The sequence below is a fragment of the Magnolia sinica genome, chromosome 17 (genome assembly GCF_029962835.1).
Source record: "Magnolia sinica isolate HGM2019 chromosome 17, MsV1, whole genome shotgun sequence".
Taxonomy (NCBI): domain Eukaryota; kingdom Viridiplantae; phylum Streptophyta; class Magnoliopsida; order Magnoliales; family Magnoliaceae; genus Magnolia; species Magnolia sinica.
Genome location: NC_080589.1, coordinates 54,039,579 through 54,060,281, shown reverse-complemented (window position 1 = coordinate 54,060,281; position 20,703 = coordinate 54,039,579). Strand labels below are relative to the sequence as shown.

The 20,703-nt window shown below is 40.2% G+C and overlaps 1 long non-coding RNA gene across 1 annotated transcript; it reads right to left on the bottom strand.

The window, feature by feature from the left end:
• Positions 1-19,367: 19,367 nt before the first annotated feature.
• On the bottom strand, positions 19,368-20,362 carry LOC131231704 (uncharacterized). The gene is made up of 3 exons (XR_009164517.1): positions 19,780-20,362; positions 19,548-19,644; positions 19,368-19,459 (listed from the first exon to the last, which is right to left on the bottom strand). It is a non-coding gene; the product is annotated as an uncharacterized LOC131231704 (long non-coding RNA).
• Between the last annotated feature and the right edge of the window lie 341 nt (positions 20,363-20,703).

Here is a 20,703-nt window from a genome sequence, read left to right as displayed (position 1 = left end):
TAATCCTTGTTCACATCATCAGGAGGTAAAACATCTTCCTCTCCAGCTTCATCAATAGCTCCTCCATCATTCCTATCAACTTGGCCAGGTAGCAACCTCAAATTCATCTTGTTAATGTTGGAATTGTTGAAGGGTATATGAGAAATAGGAGCTTCTCCAACAGGCATGACCACAAGACTATGAATAGCTAGGGTGGTTATCAGATATGCAAAAGGAATATCACTATAGCTAGGATGGACATGAAACTGAATTATGATATAACAAATAAGGGACAGAAGACAAACTAGAACACCAGAAACAACTAAGTGAAGAATGCGAGCCATGAAAGATGTTAACTCAGTTTTGTTACCAGACCGATGATATACATTTGAAATAAATATTCGATGAAGAATCCTGTATCTGGGTAACATATTTTTAGAACTGAGCGCAATACCGAAATTCCATTCTGCATTTATGTTGCATAACACTCGAATTAGCATACGTTTTTCAGATTTAGACGGTTTTGCAACTAACGTAGAGATAGGTATTCCGTCATCATTCACAGGAATATCCATCAAACCAGAGATCAAGTGACAGTCTACATTAACTGGATCTTCTCTAGTTGTCACAGTAAAAGTTAAGTTTTCAACAAAGTAGTCACTTATACAAGCATACATGGCCTGTGCAATGGACTGGTATGCATGACTACCCCAATTCAATATGTTAGCCCATCCTATAGCTTCAAGGAGGGGAACAATATTGAAAGGACTCAAATGATTGGAGTTAACAGTCCGCTTAACAATTACATTATGGAGACAAATATCCCGTACATATTCGGGGTCCTCTTTGGGTGGTCGAAGAGTACGCATCGTAATCGGTGCGGAACGAGAAGAAGAGGGACCACAAGAGGATTTCTTCTTGTATCTACTATCCATTTCACAATGCACAAAAGAAATACAAGAAAAGAATGGAGGGTTTCACCCAAATCAGATTTTTTTGCTAGAAAACCAAAGAAACTACTAAAAACCTTGAAATAAACCTCAAAATCAAGGAAATAGAAGTGCAAAGATCCTAAATCCAAAAGGAAAATAGAAAAGATGCACTAACCAAGTTACAATCGAAGGTGGGTTCGACCGGTCCTGGAAGGGCTCATTAGAGAAGATGAGAGAATGGAAAAAAAGTGTTTTTTCTACATTTAAAACCCCCAAACCCGAGCTACTCGACTGGTTGAGTACATACTCAACTGGTCGTGCCACGATTGGTCAAGTGTGTACTCGACTGGTCGTGCAACCTTAAAAATTTCATTTTCAATAATATTTAATTTTAAATTTTTTTTTTAAAAAATAAAAACATATAATATAGTACAAGTAGACACAATTAACTCAGATCACATTACACATACTAATATCTAATTTCAATTTAGCAAACCTGTTTCGGTCAAGTGGTTTTGTGAAAATGTCTACAAGTTGATTTTTAGTTTGAATATAATCCAATGAAATAATCTTATCTTCCACTAATTCATGAATATAATGATATCTGATGTCAATATGCTTAGTTCGTGAATGCTGGATTGGATTTTTAGAAATGTTGATTCCACTAGAATTATCATAATACAAAACCATAGAATCTTGTGCATATCCGTAATCATTTAACATTCTCTTAATTCACATAAGCTGAGTGCATGTATTACCAGCTGCAATATACTCAGCCTCAACTGTGAAAAGTGATATAGAACTCTGTTTCTTACTATGCCATGATACTAGACAGTTCCCAATATAAAAACATCCACCGCTGGTAGACTTACGGTCATTAATATTACCAGCCCAATTAGCATCTGTATAACCGGCTAATTGAACATTAGTATTATATGGATACCAATGACCAAGATTGGTCGAACTTGCGACATATCTCAAAATACGCTTAACAACAATCAGGTAGGATTCTTTAGGGTCAGATTGATACCTAGCACAAATTTCTACGTTGAATGCAATATCGGGTCGGCTCGCAGTTAAATATAATAAACTACCTATCATACTGTGATACAACTTAGGATCTACACTTTTACCTGTCGAATCCTTAGAGAGCTTCAAAGTCATACTCATAAGAGTATCGAAGCTTTTATAGCTCTCGAATCCAAACTTTTTCACCAAGTTTAGAGCATACTTGGTTTAAGAAATAAAGATCTTGTCTTCAAGTTGTTTCACTTACAGACCTAAAAAATAGTTTAGTTGTCCAACTATGCTCATTTCAAATTTGGACTTCATTAAATCTGCAAACTCAACAGACATGTTAGAACAGGTAGATCCATAGATAATGTTATCAACATATATCTGTACTAACAGTATGTGATCATTGTGTTTCTTTACAAATAATGTCTTATCAACACTCCCCATTACAAAGTTATGACTCAGTAGAAACTTAGTCAATTTCTCGTACCATGCCCTGAGAGCTTGTTTTAATCCATAGAGTGCCTTTTTCAGGTGATAAATTTGATCAGTATATTTAGGGTCTTCAAAACCTTTAGTCTGTTCAAAATACACTTCCTCATGCAGATCATCGTTCAAGAAAGCACTCTTAACATCCATTTGATAGATTTTGAATTTTTTGTAACAAGCAATGGATATAAATAGTTTGATAGATTCAAGACGAGCTACTAGGGCAAAAGTTTCATCATAATCGATGTCTTCTATCTGAGTGTACCCTTGCACAACCAATCTAGCCTTGTTTCTTATAATGTTACCTAATTTATCAGAATTATTTTTAAAAATTCATTTAGTTCCAATAATATGTTTGTCATTAGGTCTAAGAACTAAGTACCATACATCATTCCTTACAAATTGATTAAGTTCATCTTGCATAGCCACCATCCAGTTTTCATCAGCAAGCGCTTCTTTTACGTTGGCCGGCTCAACCTGGGATGTGAAGCGCACATAGTTACAAATGTTTTCTAATTTTCTACGAGTGCGCATACCAGTGAGAGGGTTTCAAAGTATTTGATAAGTTGGATGGTCTTTAACTGACTGCAGTTCAGTGTTATTTTGACTGGATGAAGAATCTGGTTTATCAAACAAAGAGACTTCATCATTTCTGAACTTGAGATAAGTGTGTCTAGGTGATCATCTATAACCACATTAATGGACTCCTGAATTACACCAGTCATCTTGTTAAGAACACGATACACTCGACTGTTTAGCGCATATCATAGGAAAATACCTTCGTCACTTTTAGTGTCGAATTTTTCCAGATTTTTTCGGTCCCATAGAATATAACACTTGTTGCCAAAAACTCAAAAGTATTTAATTGTAAGCTTCTTATTGAACCATAGTTCATATGCAGTCTTATTATTTGACTTTCTAGTATAAACACGGTTAATAATATAACAAGCCGTATTCACTGCTTCAGCCCAAATATTTTTAGGAAGCTTTATGCTATTTAACATCACATTAGCCATTTCTTGAAGCATACGATTTTTTCTTTCAACAACCCCATTCTGTTGAGGTGTCTTAGGAAGAGAAAATTCATGTGATATACCATGATATCTACAGAACTTCTCAAAATTGCTATTGTCAAATTCAGAACCATGATCACTATGAATTTTAGAGACATGTGATTCCTTCTTAGTTTGGATACGCTTGAGTAACCTTTTCACTTCATTAAGAGTTTCAGATTTCTCTCTCATGAAAACTACCCATGTATACCTGGTAAAATCATCTACTATTACCAGAATATATTTCTTACCACCTGGACTCTCCGTTCTAGTAGGTCCAACAAGATCCATGTGGAGGAGTTCAAAGGGTTTAAATGTGGCACTGAAGTTCACTTTCTTGTGAGCACTCCTAGATTGTTTTCTTATCTGACATTTGCCATAAATTTTATATATTTTTCTTAACTTGGGTAGACCTTCTATTACTTCACCTTTACTCAGTCTATAAAGATTACAGTAGTGTATGTCCTAGGTGTTTATGCCATAAATCGGTCTCATTGGTTTGGACCATGTAACACGATAACTTAGACGAGCTTGAATCACTGATTATATAGTAGTTCTCAGATGTTCTGCGACCAGTTAATATCACAGAACCATTCTCATTAGAAATCTCACACCCTTGGTTAGTAAATTTGACGCTATGTTTGTTATCGTAAATTTAAGAAATGCTTAAGGACCTCTACAAGAAAAACATTCTCAAATGGAGGAAGATTAAAGAGTTAAACCATACCTTGGCCAACAATTCTGCAGTTGCTACCATCACCGAATGTGACTGAGCCATCAGTCATATCTTTGATATTGGTGAACAAAAACAAATCTTTGTCACTTGTCATATGTCTAGAGCAACCACTGTTTAAGTGTCACGCCCCAGAGTCGGTGATCGGATCCACAAGGAATCTGATAGCTGGTTCTGGCCACAACAGCCTCCGTAGCATCCCATTCTCGGTTCCTGGCTCAGGTTCTGATTTTGCGATCCTAAAAGGAGAATTTTCATATCATAATTCTAATCTAAACGAACATACCCAAGATCATAGCAAGTAAATCTCAAAAATAAACAAGGAACATATTGCAAAATCCACTAAGGATTAAAACCTTACAGATACATGACTCAAAAAGGAAATACATGATATAGAAAGGAAGGAAGAAAAGATCTGCAACTGATCTATAGCACTCACAAAACTAATCCGCAGCTCCTCTGCTACGGCGCCGACCTAGAATCACCTACGCATCAATTGTGCATAAGCTTATAGAAATCTTAGAGGGCGGTGTAAGTGTGTGACAACGGTGCTCGGAAGAATAAGGAGTATGCAGAGGAGCTAATGAATAATACCAACACCTCTAGCCGTATCGAGGCTAAGATATGAATGTAATAAGCCAAATCACGGCTATGCAATGCTATACATGAGCACTGGGTGTCATACTAAGGCGATGCAATATAAGGCTTATACAGCCGATGCAATGCAATGCGAAGTAATGCCACTCATCGTGCCTAATCCACATATCAAGTACAGTTCCATCATAAGGAATCCACTGGGGTCAAGTACACTGTAGGATGACTGCCGCTTTGTAAGCCCCGTATAGTCAAATGAGCGTAACAGACTTTACTACCCGCCTGTGGACAGCCAATCACCAGCGAGGCTCGACGGTAGCGGACCCATATCACGAGCTGGTCAAACTCAGCCTATCTATCCCCCTCACTCAAGAGGGTAAGGCCAAACCCCATCTCAACCAACCTCGCAATAGTGGAGTCACGACCTAACGGTATAAGGCCCTCGTGCGCTCATGTTTTTCACTCGGTCTTGGCGTTGAGGCGTCTCCTCGGTACCGTGAAAGTTTAGGAGCTTTCATCCAAGGACATCCTATGCGCCCCAAATGCTCAGGTAACATTTCCGGTGTCCACATACAGCCATCTACAATATCTCTGTGGAGGCTACGACCCTGGTGATACAAGGGCAATAATATTCATGTCTTGCAATGCAAGATGCATGAATCACAACAATCAATCATGCATCAGCTCTGCGCATACAGTGCGCTCATGAGGGTCACTCCATCAATAGGGGGTCCCATACGGTCTGCCTAATGGCATAAACCATGGCCAATGACACCAAGCACACAAATGATGCATTATGGGAATGGGTCATGAAGATAACCAAGTATGCCGTGCTGTAGGGAAGTACCCTCTCCTAACTAGGTTAAGTCTAAACACTTCAACAATTTCCATAAGGAACACAACTCCTAGTGTGGGGGGGGGGGGGCAATAGCCTGGGGTAGCCCACAAGTCTAAGATAGACAATGACATGGGCCTAAATGATAAGAATGGGCCTGACGAAGGTCTATGATGAGCTTTTAACCACCCATAGATGCAAGTGGGCTTAACATGAGCCCAAAAGGGTACAAAAATGTGGACATTCAACCATCATTTGACCCAAGGAGGCAGCCCAATAACAATCTACCAAGAAACAAGGCCCGTGGGCTGAGCACAATCATAAGCAAGAAATGGGCAGGTATATGTACACTACTTACATCATATGTTGGGCCTCAATAAAGTGGCCCAAGGCCTACATACATTACATGGGTCCAAAGGGGTAATACATGGCCTAAAAACATGCAACAATATAGGTCCAAAAAAGAGGTTATGGCCCAAGGATAATACCACCAAAACCCATGCATTATGTTAGACTTAGTGGGCAGACCAAAAGCCCAAACATATAGGCAAAAATCATGTCCAAGTTGGGCCTAAATGGGTCTTACACATTAGCCCAAAAACTGGTTAATTACATGGGCAACCAAGGGCCTAACTCCCTCTACATTCTAGCCCACTAGTCCAGCACAATACAATGGTGGAAACAACCCATGAATTAACTGGGCCTAACTAGGACATTCCATCCCATTTGGGCCTGCAAGATGTCCTAAAAAAATCTAGCCTACCAAGGCCCTTTAAAATCAATATAGATTTGGGCCTTATAAGGCATTAATTAAGGGTAAAAAAATTCTGAGAAATAAAGGCACAAAACATTCCCATAAATCTCTCAATATGGTGGGCCCCACATTCTTAATATTTCAGCCAAAATAATGTACTTTTATAAGGTAACAAGCTGGATTTTCAGCCCACTAACTTTCTGGGCTTGCTGAGGTCCAGAAATTGGGGAAATCAAAAGAGTAAAGTTCCCATGGTGTCTAGCAATATCCACAGGGGGCCCCACCACACAGAGGGTGGCTATACAACACACAAATCAAGTGGACCTTGCTGCCAGATTGAAGGTCCAGCAACAGCCCAGTGCAGTGGGCGTCCCACTAGGGGTGGGCGGTCCATGGGCCTGAACAACTGCCCAAACCAAGCCCAATGTGGGCCCCACCATGGACACCCCTTCAAGGGTGGGCCACGTCCAAGTGGGCCACACCAGATGGGTTAGATTGATGAAACACATCATCATAGTGGCCTCAAGGAGGGTGGGACGGCCAGCCCATGCTGGACGTCAACCACCATGGGACGTCCAACATGGCTGCTGGTCAGCCACGCTCCCCCTAAATTCAGGTGGTCCACATGGCCCCTAATCATGCATGATATGTCCCAGCAAGGTGGGCCACAGTGGAGAGAAGTTTTGAGGCCAATAGGCATGCCAATTAATTTATACAATTTATGGACAACAAGGTATATCTGAAAAATTTGCTGCTGTAAAAATGTTGCTGTCCCCAACTTTGGCACCTAATGGGGTGGGCCTAGGCCTGCCAAATCAAAGGGGAAATGGGTGGATTTGATGCTCCCATATTTGGACAGCAAGTGGGATCCACTGGAGTGGCCCACTTTCTCAAAAATCAGGTGGAATAGGTCCATTTTCTGCATGCAGGACTGCTGGATAGTCCAAAAAATTCTGGATAGTCCAGCCCTCTTGGGTCCACTCCATGGGTCTCAAATCAGGGATAGGTGATGTGGGCTCCATCCTACATCACAGTGGGGTCCACACCTCAGAAAACCCCAAAAGAAATGAGGGAGAAAAGCCTTGCAAATAGGCCTAAAACAATGCCCAAAATCATACATCTAATGGGTCTGAAATTTGGACAGCAACATATGTAGTCCATTTCCAACCCATAGAAAAATATCCAAGGGGATTAATGCTAAATAATACAAGTGGGGTTCACCTAGATGGACCACAAAAATTCCAGACCCATTCCCTATTAAAGATCTCTAAAAAAAATCAAGCATTTTGGGTCATCCAACCCATGTATGCAACATGTATAGGGACGTCCAACTTAGTGGGCCTGAACGTCCCAAAAATCTGAGGGTCTGCGACATTTGTGGCACATCAGTGGGCCACCAATCACCAGAAGAAAAATAGAGGAAAGGAATAGAGAGAGAGAGAGAGAGAGAGAGAGAGAGAGAGAGAGAGAGAGAGAGATCAACGGCCATAGGGGAGGATTACGGTACTATGAATCCTCCACCATTACAATCACACATACATCCTTCATAGATCATGCATGCATGTGATCTTACAATCCAAAGAAGTTGCTAATGCTATCCCTAACATGCATGCTATGGTCTAGATGACCAAACAAGATCTTAGATGAAAGAAATCCATCATGGTGGGTCCATGAAGAATGGCTCACCATGGAAACGTGCATGCATGAAATAGGCCTTTGGCCTCTCATCATGGAGTGATGTAGGACCTCTACCATTAATTGGTGGGTCTTACATACTATCAAATGTTCTAGAAAAGAAATACAAGAAGAAAAGAAGGAAGAAGCTCCATATACATCACCCGACTTCAAGATCTTCCTCCAAACTTCAAGGGCTAGCTCCCGAGCTCCAAAGGAAAGCTTCTAATGGTGGTGATAAGGATTAGAGAGTGGGATTGGGAGAGAGAAGAGAGAAGGATTGCTGAAAAATGGAAGAATGTGTGGACGTCCCACCTTGCAAGAGAGGGAAGGGAGAGGAATGAGAGAGGAGAGAGAGGGAAGAGGGGTTGTAGAGTGGAATGATTGTTTTAGGAGAGAGGGCTAGCTTGGGAAGGGTGAATTGCATGGGATAGAGAGGATATCTCATGATTGCTTTCTAGAAAAGAAAAACAATCATGGCTAGGCTAGGCTAGGTCATTATGGAGGCTAACTTACATGGAAAGAGGTGCACTAGGTGGGGCCCACATGGGAAAACGTGCAAGACCTAGGTGGGTCCCACATGCATGATGGATGACCAAAAATAGTGGGATCCATATCTCAAGATGTACATGTCGAAATCATGCATGAGATGCGGCGTTAGAACCGCGGCGACGATATAGTTGCAATGACATAGGTTTTAAGTCGATCCGAGTCGGGTCGACATGACCGAACTCAAGGGGCATCGCAAATGAAATCTACAGGTCGCTGGTCGCCGAGATTCAACTGGTAGGACCGCGGGACCTAGAGGAATGAAATGCATACACACACACACACACACACTCTCGGTTAGGGTCTTCCACTAGGTACCACTTTGATTAACTCGAAGCCTTAAAAGCAGTGTGGGCAACCAGACAAGCAACCTTAGGGACCCATTTCATTACTGTTTTGGGTTTTGGAGTATAGTTGGTTTTTCTATGCTTATGTTGTTATACATTCTACCATTTGAGTTAGATTTTAGAAGCTCCTTGAGTAAATCTATAATTTTCTCAGCTAAGGGGTTATGATTCTGATTTTTATAATTGATATGGTTGCTTTTAAGTTTCATAGCCTGAAAAGTTTTAGAATTTTTGAAACTATTTTGATTCAGACTTTTCCCTTTTGAGTTAGAGAACTCCCCTTTAACAAACTTAAGTAGAGTGGACTTACTTTTAGGAGGTGTATTCTTATCGTAGCTCAGAACAGATCTATCGCTACATTCTCTTGATTCGGTTAGCAATCTTTATAGCTTAGAATCACCCTAGGAATACCTCCAAGTATCCTTCAAACTCAAGAGAGAAGAGATTTCTAGTTTTTGACTTTTCATTTTCTGATTTAAGGTTTTCAACTTGGGATGTTTTGAAATCTAAATCACACTTAGCTTTTTCAAAACAATCAGAATGATGCGATTTTTCTAAAACTAAGTTATCAAAATCTTCTTTTAATTTAAAAAACTTTTCTTTTTAAAGTTTTAGTTTTACAGCTATCTTGCAACTTTTCATGTATAGAGTATTATAGGCATCTTATAAATCATCATCATTTTCAGGGTCGCTTCTCAAATTTTCATCATAAGTTGAATTACAACTGTCTGAAAAAGTGACTCTGGTTAGAGTCATTAAGGCCTTGACCTCATTAGTAGACTTGGGTTCAGAATCATCTGACTCAGAAGAAACTTCAAAGCAAGATGACTCATCCCATGTGGCCAACATACCTTTTGTCATGCTCCAAACCCGAAAATCAGACTCACAGAAACTCCGATCACCGAATCAGGTACCGACAGCCTTCGTAGTATCCCATTCTCGGCTCCCAGCGCCCATATGACAGGTTCCGATCCTGTGATCCTACAAGGAGGATTTTTTAACGTACATTTATCTCGTAAGAAGCATAACCACAAGTTTACCCAAATCACAAACGCAACATCATCATCACATATTCACTAATATAAACTTTGAATACAATGTTAAAATGAAAATACATATGTCAAAATAAAATCAAAGCTCTAGAAGACAGCTGCACGCTCTAAGCTCAACGCTGCTGCGATCTAACGCCACCTGCACGCATTTATCGTGCATAAGCTTATAGAAAGCTTAGAGGGTGGTGAAAGTGTGTGTGCGAGATAAGTGCCAAGCACACAAATATAACGTCACAATCATACAACGTCGAAAATACTGGCGAGATCATGAATCATACGATATCAGAGTAAGCAAAAATACTCACAAGTCCATGAGTCATAAAATGTCAGAATACACAATACAAATTAGTTATGCAAATGAGTAGTCATAAAGAGTCAAGTATCAGATACCAAGGATACAATGTAATATGCGGTGTGAATGACCATGCATGAGTGTGAAGTCAGGATGATGGTACGTAGTATCGTAAACAATGGGGTCCACCACAAGGGACTTCTATCCAAACCAGTCCCATACCTAAATTTGAATAGTCAGATTCAATATAGTAAACTCCTGATCTCAGGTTAGTCACGTGCCCTAACTGAAATCTTGGCCATTGCGAAGGTACATGTAATAAATAGTTACACACCACTAGCCCGAGTGGATAGTGAATGAATGAGTATGCAACTCCTGCTCCACAAATTAGTACTGTACATCTCGGGGATCATCACCGAGGTATAATACACTCTACATGCGATTGCCGCCCACCGGACGCGCAACCATGCAAGTGGAAGAGACCTCACTATCCACCTGGCCGGTAGTCAGCCAATATCTACCCGACACGTCGATAGCAGACCGAATCACGAGCTGGTCAAACTCAACCTAGCTATGCCCCGTACCATCGGGCGGGTAAGGCCACACCCCCTCCCAACTGACCACGATATAATGGGAAACATGGCCTACTGGTTTAAGGCCTTCATGAGCTCATATATCCACTCGGTCTCGATGTTGGGGCATTTCCTGACCTTGGAGGTTTAGGAATTTTCACCCAGGGCCATTTATGACAACCTGATGCTAATTACATATTTTTGATGTCCCATCTGGCCATCCACGATATGCTTGTGGAGGCTACGACCCTGATGTCGCTGGGGCGTATAGTAATCACAACATATAATGTAAGATGCATGAGTCATACAATCCAGTCATGCATCAATCCTGCGCATACCGCACGCTCATATGAGATAATGTTCGCCTATCAAGGAGTCTCATAACAACCTGCCCAATGACATATGCAATGGTCAACCACATCTCTTAACAAACATGCAGATGATGCGTATCGGCATATATCATGATGCTATGCTGTCACATGCTTATAATCGGTATCGATAATCAGCATCGGCCTCGATAATCGGAATCGGCCTCAATAATCAAGATCGACCTAACAAAGGGCCTAAGGGAAGGTCACAATGTGGACATTTAACCATCATTGCCCATCAATGTGGACATTCAACCAACATTGCTCCCAAGCAGTGGCCTACATAGAGCCAAACATAAAGTGGGCCCATGGCCTCACACAAAGGCCTAATATACATCACAATGGGCCTCATACAAGGGCTACATACACATCACTCTGGGCCGCATCATATGGTCCTAATACACATCATGGTGGGCCGCATCACATGGGCTTAATACGCATCATGATGGGCTACAACCCATAGGCCTCAAATACAACAAGTGGGCCGCATCAATGGGTAGGTGGGCCCTGCTCATGGGCCTCAAATACATAACATGTGGGCCCTACACATGGGTCTCGTATGCATCAAATGGGCCATGTATTTGAGTCTCGAATACATCAAATGGGCCACGCATCATGGGCCCAACACATATCACAATGGGCCTTGCCCATAGGCCACGAATACATCACAATGAGACTTGTCCATAGGCCTCGAATACATCACAATGGGCCTTGCCCATGGGCCTAATACATATCATAATGGGCCTTGCCTATAGGACATGAATACATCACAATGGGCCTTGCCCATGGGCCTAATACATATCACAATGGGCCTTACCCATAGGTCACGAATATATCACAATGGGCCTTGCCCATGGGCCTCAGATTCAAGCAGGTGGGCCCCATCATATGGGCCTTAAATACAAGGTAGGTGGGCCCTATCACATGGACCTCAAATATACATCATGATGGGCCTCATGGATGGGCCGCACCAATGGGCCTCAAGTGGGCTTGGACCACACCAAAAATCATTTCAATAGTTGTAGGTGTAATATTTGTATCACTGTACACTATTATTGCAAATGGTGGGGTCCACTTGAACTTGAGATCTAACTCATTCTTTTACTCATGCCATAAAATGATCTCTCAAATGGTTGGACATACCGGATACAGCACATGCATCATGGTGGGTCCATAGATGGACGGCGTGGATGAAACAGGTGGGACCCACAGAACTTGCTGCCATCAGTACAACAGCTATATAGCTGGTGTGAGGTACCTCAGCCAATCTGCTTCCCAAGGTGGGTCCACACATGTGGCCCACCAGTCCAATAGAATGGACAGACGGTGTGGATATATACATACATCATGGTGGATCCCACAGCAGATGGGCCTCGCTACAGCTGACGTCAATACAACAACTATATAGCTGCGTAAGATGTAGCGTCAGCTGCTATTGACGGTATAGGTGGGTCCCACGTAGGGCCCACCACCATATACCCTATTATATATATAATATTATATTATATTGTGTGTGTGTGTGTGTATATATATATATATATATATATATATATATATATTGTTAGCTGATTAGTACACCTTACTGTCAGTTCACACTTCATTGTATAGACACGTCCAGCGTCCTTGGACACTGGACAATATGGATATGCATATGGGTCCCACGTGGACATGGCCCACATGATTTAGATTAATCTAACATTTGTGTTTCCCCATCACCATTAAGGTAGGGCCCACATGGCACCATCCAACACATCCATCAGGTGGGTCTCACACACTCTACACTGCTGGATGGTGCGGATGAAATATATCATCAAGGTGGGCCATCAAAACAGGGAGAAGAAAAAGGGGAAAGAGAGAAAAAGAGGATGGATGGAGGAGGGACCCTGCCACTATGGGCCCCTCTAGACGACACAAACCATATATTCAATGGGTCCCACCATAAGTGGGCCCTTAAATCATCAAATCTAAGCAAAAGAAATAATTCTAATCCTAGGAAATACCCACCTTTAGATTTCTTCTTCCTTCTTCCATCAACGCATTCTATAGCTCCAAAGAATGTGATCCAACGGTTGAGAAGAGGCTTGGAGGGTGGGATTGGGTGGTAGGAAGGTGGGCCACACTAGCTTCTCTTCTCTCCTTTGAAAGGCCATGGACGATTGCTCTCTTGGAAGCTTAAGAGTGAAGAGAGATAATGAGAGAGAGAGAAGTGATAGATGAAAAGAGATGGGATGGGTGTAAGGAAGGGATGGGTTGGGTTGAATTTTCGGTGAGAGAGGGATGGGTGGAGAGAGAGAGTTGACTTTAGGTAAGGGCGGTGTAAGAGGGGGATGGTTACTTGTACTTAGGATAGGGTGAGATGACATTGGGGTATGGAGGATGTACTTGACTTGATTGATGTGACGGATAATAAAGATTATCTTAAAATTCGCAATGTGCAGCGTTTCTTCGGAATGAATGGGAGCTCACATCTCTTGGCCTGGGTATCGTATCGGCGCGCAAGATGCGACGTTGGAATTGCAGCGACAACGCGATCACTAGGGTACAAATTTCGAGTCGAGCTGATATAAATCTTCGGGATGCAACTTAGGTTCACAAGCAAACACCGATTACAGATCGTGGGTTACCAAAATTTGACCAGGGAGATTGAAGAAGCCTATGGAACGGCACGGTCTAGGATACGGGCCTAACACCTTTTTTCTTAGGTTTGTCCGTCTTTGGACATTTGTTTGCCAGATGCTCGTATTCATGGCAGTTGAAGCATTTGCTGTCTTTAATAGATTTTCAATTTTTAGATCTAGTCCTTTTCTTTTCATAAGGTTTTTAAAAATCTACCCTCTTTTTACTTTTAAAATTTTTATAAAACTTCTTGGCTAATAGTGCTATATCATCTTCAGAATTTTCACAATCATAATTATTAGCTTTATCATGAGAAATATTTTTAGAAGACTTAAGGACTATAAACTTACATTTAGGAGCCTTAAAATTTAATTCGTAGGTTTGTAAAGAACCAACAAGCTCTTCAACCCGCATATTATCCGTATCATGAAGTTCCTGAATGGCAGTGACTTTAGAATTGAACCTATCAGGCAATGAACGTAATATCTTTGCATAGACTTTACTTTCTGGGATACTATCACCAAGACCCCACATAGAGTTGACTATATCATTTAACTTAGTATAGAAGTCCATGAAAGTTTCACTTTCTTCCATACGTATTTTCTCAAACTGAGTAGTGAAGATTTAAAGTTTAGATTTCTTAACTATAGTCATACCCTTGTGTGTCATTTCTAAAATGTCCCAGGCTTGCTTTGTAGTATCACACGATATAATTCTTTTAAATTCATTTGGTGATAGTGCGCAAGTGATTGCATTTAAAGCCTTTGCATTGGCATTACTCTCATTTTTCTGAAGAGTGGTCCATGAAAAATAAGGTATAACTTGAACAGATTTAATTCCATCGTCACCTAAAACTTCAGATGTGGGTGGGTTCCATCTAGTTACTGTGGCTTGCCATACGCTCTCATCTATGGACCTTAAAAAGATCCTCATTCTGGCTTTCCAATAGGCATAATTGGAATCATTAAAAGGTGGAGGCCTAGTAATTGAGAGGCTATCAAAATTTAACATATTATAAGCTCAGATCGGTTAGCTCAGAAAATGAATCCAAATAATAAAAAAGGAGCTATTAGGCTTTGATACCACTTGAAAAGGTCGAGCTTAAAGTCCTAGAGGGTGGGTGGAGGTGAATAGGACTATGCTAAATTAAAAAATAAATGCGGAATAACAAAGATATACAAGAACTGATAGCACAAATAAAGAGCAATCTCAAATGCGTAAGAATTGTGAGGCGGATACAAACTGAGTTCTAAGGACAACCTTACACCAAAAACCAAGGTTTATGGTAGGACAACCTAATTTCTAGAACGTTTGTAAGTATAAAAAACTCAAACTTAGAAGGAGGCAAAAGAAATAATCTAGATTATTACAACATTCACCACAAGTTTATAAAAGGAAATTACACCATTCACAACAAGTGCATAAAGTAAATTACAACATTCACACACATAAACAAATATTATCATCTACCACAACTCTAGGAATTATAGTGGTTCATTTTTGTGTACACCAACTAATTGAAAAACAGCCACACAACTACTCCACTCCCAATATCCACACTCACGAGATATTGGCTTTCACTATGAAACAAGGTTTTTCAAGGTTCACCTTAAAACCTTCACAATTGTGTCTTTCAAATGGGCTTACATAATTCCAAAAATCCCACAGTAAGTTTTTCCTGGCTGAATCTCACATACCACAAAATGCAGAAAATTAAATTGTACTTATCTGAAGATTCTTCTTCTGATGAAGCCCGGTAGAACCGATTCGATGTAGACGAAGTTGTTCAATGTCCAGTCTCACAAGTGAAAGGGTTTTAGGTCTAAATTAATTTTAAATTGAATCAACCTGGGCTAGCTTGATTTGATTTTGATCTTAAAAGAGGGTAAAACACAATTCCCTTCTTTAATAAAATAGAGTTGAATGGAGATCACAAAATTAAATAACAAAAGCTATTAAAATGATCTAAAATGAGCACAATATAGCTTAAGAAATGCAGGGACTTATCTCTCAGAGTGATGGCTTGATTTAGCTTAGAATGAATAAAAAACTCTGAAATTCGTCCTCTATTTATAGGTGAAAATACTGTTCTCTCGACTGGTCTAAGGGTCGGTTCGATTGGTCGAAGGACCAACTAATTTTCAAAATTTCTACGGCGATAGATAAGATCGTTACTCGACTAGTCAAGTAGCCTGCTCGACTGGTCGAGTTGGACAAAAAAACCTTGCTGGACTTTGAGTGTAGTCTGCACGACTGGTTGAGCACTGTTCACTTGACTGGTCGAGGGTCTAACAGAAAATTTCAAAAATTTACAACAAATCTTGGATTGGTCTAAAAACTCTTGGACTGGTCGTGCCAGAGCTTGGACTAGTCGAATAAAAACTAGGACTAGTCGAGGAAATGACGTATAAACTTATGAAATGACCCACATAAAATATGCAATGAATATGACTCAACCTATCGTCAATCAAGGGTCATCCATACCTTGTCTGTGAGTTCGAACAATTAAAACATCGTTCGCTCTGCTAATTCATTCACTTGCAATACTTGAAGCTTGTCTTCAAAACTTGAACTTGAGCTTGAGCTAAGGCTTGAGTTCTTGAGTCTTTAAAGTATAAAACTTGAAGATTAAACTTGAACTTGAGCCTTGAACTTAGACAACACTCTTTAACTTGAATGCATAGAAAAGTTTGACGGAGACGTGGACAACTTTAAAATGCACGAAGTTGATCTATTCATCTCATCAACATAAGATACAGATTCTAAATGATTTGGTACAACAAAATTTGACAACACTGGGTGCTAGATTTACAATATGGCATTTACAACTGTCAAGCTCAGTGAGCTTTCATGTGCATGTCGCGAGTTTGAAATAAAGGGATTCCCTTCTTTTCATGTTCTTTCAGCATGTATAAACTATAACCTTCCTCATTATGAGTATTGCTCCCCATTGTACATGGTGAGAAATTACCAGATCACGTATGAAGATTCCATGTACCCAGTATGGGACAAGAGCTAATGGGAAATGTCATCTAGATTTGAGTATTGTGCGAGTATGAAGCCCCCGCTACAGAGGAGGGCAGCTGGAAGACCGAAGAAGGCACGGATCCTTTCCCTTGGAGAGGAACGAAAAATAGTAAAGTGTGGACGTTGCAAACAAATATGGCATACTCGTCAGAGTTGCAAATTTCTAATACCTCCAGAATAATGTAATTTGTAATGCATTTTTTGTAATACAACTATGAATGTTATATATTGAATACATTTGTTGCTTTTTTTGAAATTGCGAATTTCTTACCACTACGATTCAAACTTTAAATAAATATTAATAATTGGCTAGATACTTTCTGAAAATTCATGTCCTAGAGGGAATTCAGGGTCCTTACTACTGTTATGCTTAGAATTCGAGTTCTGAGAAGTAGATTTGGATGGTGTGAGTAGGATTGCATTGAAATTAGTTATAATAAATCTGAAACTCTTAGCCGATATCCTTGTTGACATAACCTGATCCATGTCACAAGTTTAAGTTCTTCACTAAGGTCACTTTCAGTCAATAAGACGTTTATTTCACGGTCAATTGCATGCATGTCACGGTCAATTCCCTTCACTTCACGGTCATTTCCATTCTTTTAATGGTCAATTCCCTTCACTTCACGATCATTTCCATTCATTTCATGGTCAATCCCCTTCACTTCACGGTCAATTCCATGCATTTAACGGTCAATTCCCATCACTTCACAGTCATTTCCATTCATTTCACGGTTAATCCCCTTCACGTCACGGTTAATTCCATGTTTTTTACAGTCAATTCCATGCATTTCATGGTCAATTCCCTTCATTCACGGTCAATTCCATGCATTTCATAGTCAATTCCCTTCACTTCACGGTCATTTTCATTCATTTCATAGTCAATTCCCTTCACTTCACAGTCATTTCCATTCATTTCACGGTCAATTCCCTTCACTTCATAGTCAATTCCATGCATTTCACGGTCAATTCCCTTCACTTCACGATCAATTCCGGCGATTCCCCTTCACTTCACAGTCGATTCCATGCACTTCACAGTCAATTCCCTTCACTTTACGGTTATTTCCATTCATTTCACCGTCAATTCGGATATAATACATACATCATTGTGAATTGAAGGGGAATTGATCATGAAATGAATGGAAATGACCGTGAAGTGAAGGGAATTGACCGTGAAATGCATGGAATTGATCGTGAAGTGAAGCGAATTGACCGTGAAATGAATGGAAATGGCCACGAAGTGAAGGGAATTGTCCGTGAAATGCATGGAATTGACCATGAAATGAAGGGAATTGACCGTGAAATGCATGAAATTGACCGTGAAATGAAGGGGAATCATCGGAATTGACCGTGAAATGTATGAAATTGACCATGAAGTGAAGGGGATTGACCGTGAAATGCATGGGAATGACCGTGAAGTGAAGGGGAATCGCTGGGATTGACCATGAGGTGAAGGAATTTGACCGTGAAATAAATAGAAATGACCTTGAAGTGAAGGAAATTGACCGTGAAATGCATGGAATTGACCATGAAATGCATGGAATTGACCGTGAAGTGAAGGGGAATCGCTGTAATTGACCGCGAAATGAATGGAAATGATTGTGAAATGCATGGAATTGACTGTGAAGTGAAGGGAATTGACAGTGAAATGCATTAAATTGACTGTGAAGTAAAGAGATTTGATCGTAAAATGCATGGAATTGACCAAAAGTGAAGCGAATTGACCGTGAGAAGCGAATTGACCATGAAATGCATGGAATTGACCAAGAAGTGAAGGGAATTGACCGTGAAGTGAAGGGGAATCGCCGAAATTGACCATAAAATGCATGGAATTGACCGTGAAATGCATAGAATTGACCGTGAAGTGAAGGGAATTGGTCGTGAAATGCACGGAATTGACCTTGAAGTGAAACAAATTGACCATGAAATGCATGGAATTGACCGTGAAATGCATGGAATTAACTGCGAAGTGAAGTAAATTCATCGCGGAGTAAATGAAATTATCTAATACACAAACAAATCACAATTCATAATGAAATCACTATTAAGAAGACATCATTTACTACAAAATTATGACAAAATATACAAGACATCGTTTACATCATTTCACCCTGAATGTTTTACAAGACATCATTTACAACAATTTACAGATCCTCCTACAAAATTTCTCGATTCCTCTCATGTCTAAGACAACCATATCATATTTTGTGGTCACTTAGGCAATCATAGGCTATTGAGTTCCTAAAGCTGGGAGTGAATTGCTATAAGTCTCCCTGACAAAATTTGATCGCTGCACAAAATATTGATATATTTCATGACAAAAATGCCACAATCATATCCATTCATCTTCTTTGGTATATAAGTCTCTTCTCTGACCGTTTAAATCTTCCCATCTAACGCAGACATATCTCCTGTGGCATGGAATAATATAGGCAAGCCCTCCTTCATCAGCTCGATATGTTCCCTGTATTGATTGAGTGTCCTCAAATATAAACTGTTGAGTATAACAATTTCTCGGTCTCGAGGGTGGATGACCATCAGGGACCAATGACTGTTGGCGTAGTTGACTGGTACGTATACCTGTCCATGTTTGACAAGATAAGATATCATTATAAAAATTATAAAAATGGGTACACCTAGCATTGATAACTTGTAATGATACCATTACCTGTTCATACTGTCACATGAGCTTCTGCCCTTCACGAGGTTTTACAATGCCATGAACAATGAATTTCTCTACTTGTAATAATGAACGTGCTTCGTCGCTGCCAATATCCCGGTACATTCTCAATATCGACATTTCCATATCGATACATGGCTATTACAGACAACATACTAAATTAGCACATATATCATATAATGAAATAATATAATAACCATGATCCAATTCATACAGTTACCAGAAAAGATGTCGGACAGAACTTGCAGTCCTTTGTATATAAAGTAGGAAATGAACTGTGCCTTCTCTCCAAGAAATCGACGTACTTGTCAATAGCCTAATCAATAAAGATGACGAATTAAGCTCTTGTCTAATATAAGTGTTGAATAACCATAGATGTATGTGTGTGAATTACTTACCACACTATCAATCCATGCATTTTTCTCCCATATGGTCCTGAACCAAACAAATTTCGTCGAATCTTTGTTTGTGTTGGCCCAACTATCCAATTCATGTAGTTCGTCCTCCGATATTATCCTAAATGGATCAATCTTAGCCTAGAAGGGTATTAGAGAAGTACACAATTCTCTCAGTTTCTTAGTGTCAGCAGCATTGCTTGGAGTTGTTTGAATGGCAGAGATGGAAGTGAATGGAGAACGCTTGTAGATAGACGGCTTCACCACCCTCTTAGTTCTCCTCTTATATACTGGAATGGAATCTAGTGATTTCTCACATATATCAACGTCTAACGCATCTAAATGTTGAACATCCACCTCTCTGCTCCCTTGGTCCCTACCTTCCAATTCCTCATCTTCCTTCTCAAACTCTTCCTTCTCCTTCTCTAACTCCTCATTCCAAAACTGCGTTTTCTCTATAAGAAATGCCTCCATCTGTTTCTTTAACTCCACCTTACCCTCCTCCAACTCTTCCTTCTCCTTCTTCAACACCTCATTTTTTATCCTCAGTTCTTCCTTCTCCCTCATTAGCATTTCCCTCTCCATCTTCAAAACCGCCTTCTCATTCAACTCTTTCATCTCTAACCTCAAGGCTTCTTTCTCTTTTAGCATTAGTTCTATCTCCTTGAGTACTACTTCTCTCTCCCTCTCCATCGATTCTTCTCTCTCTTTTACCATGCGTTCCCTCTCATCTAATTATTTTTTCCTTT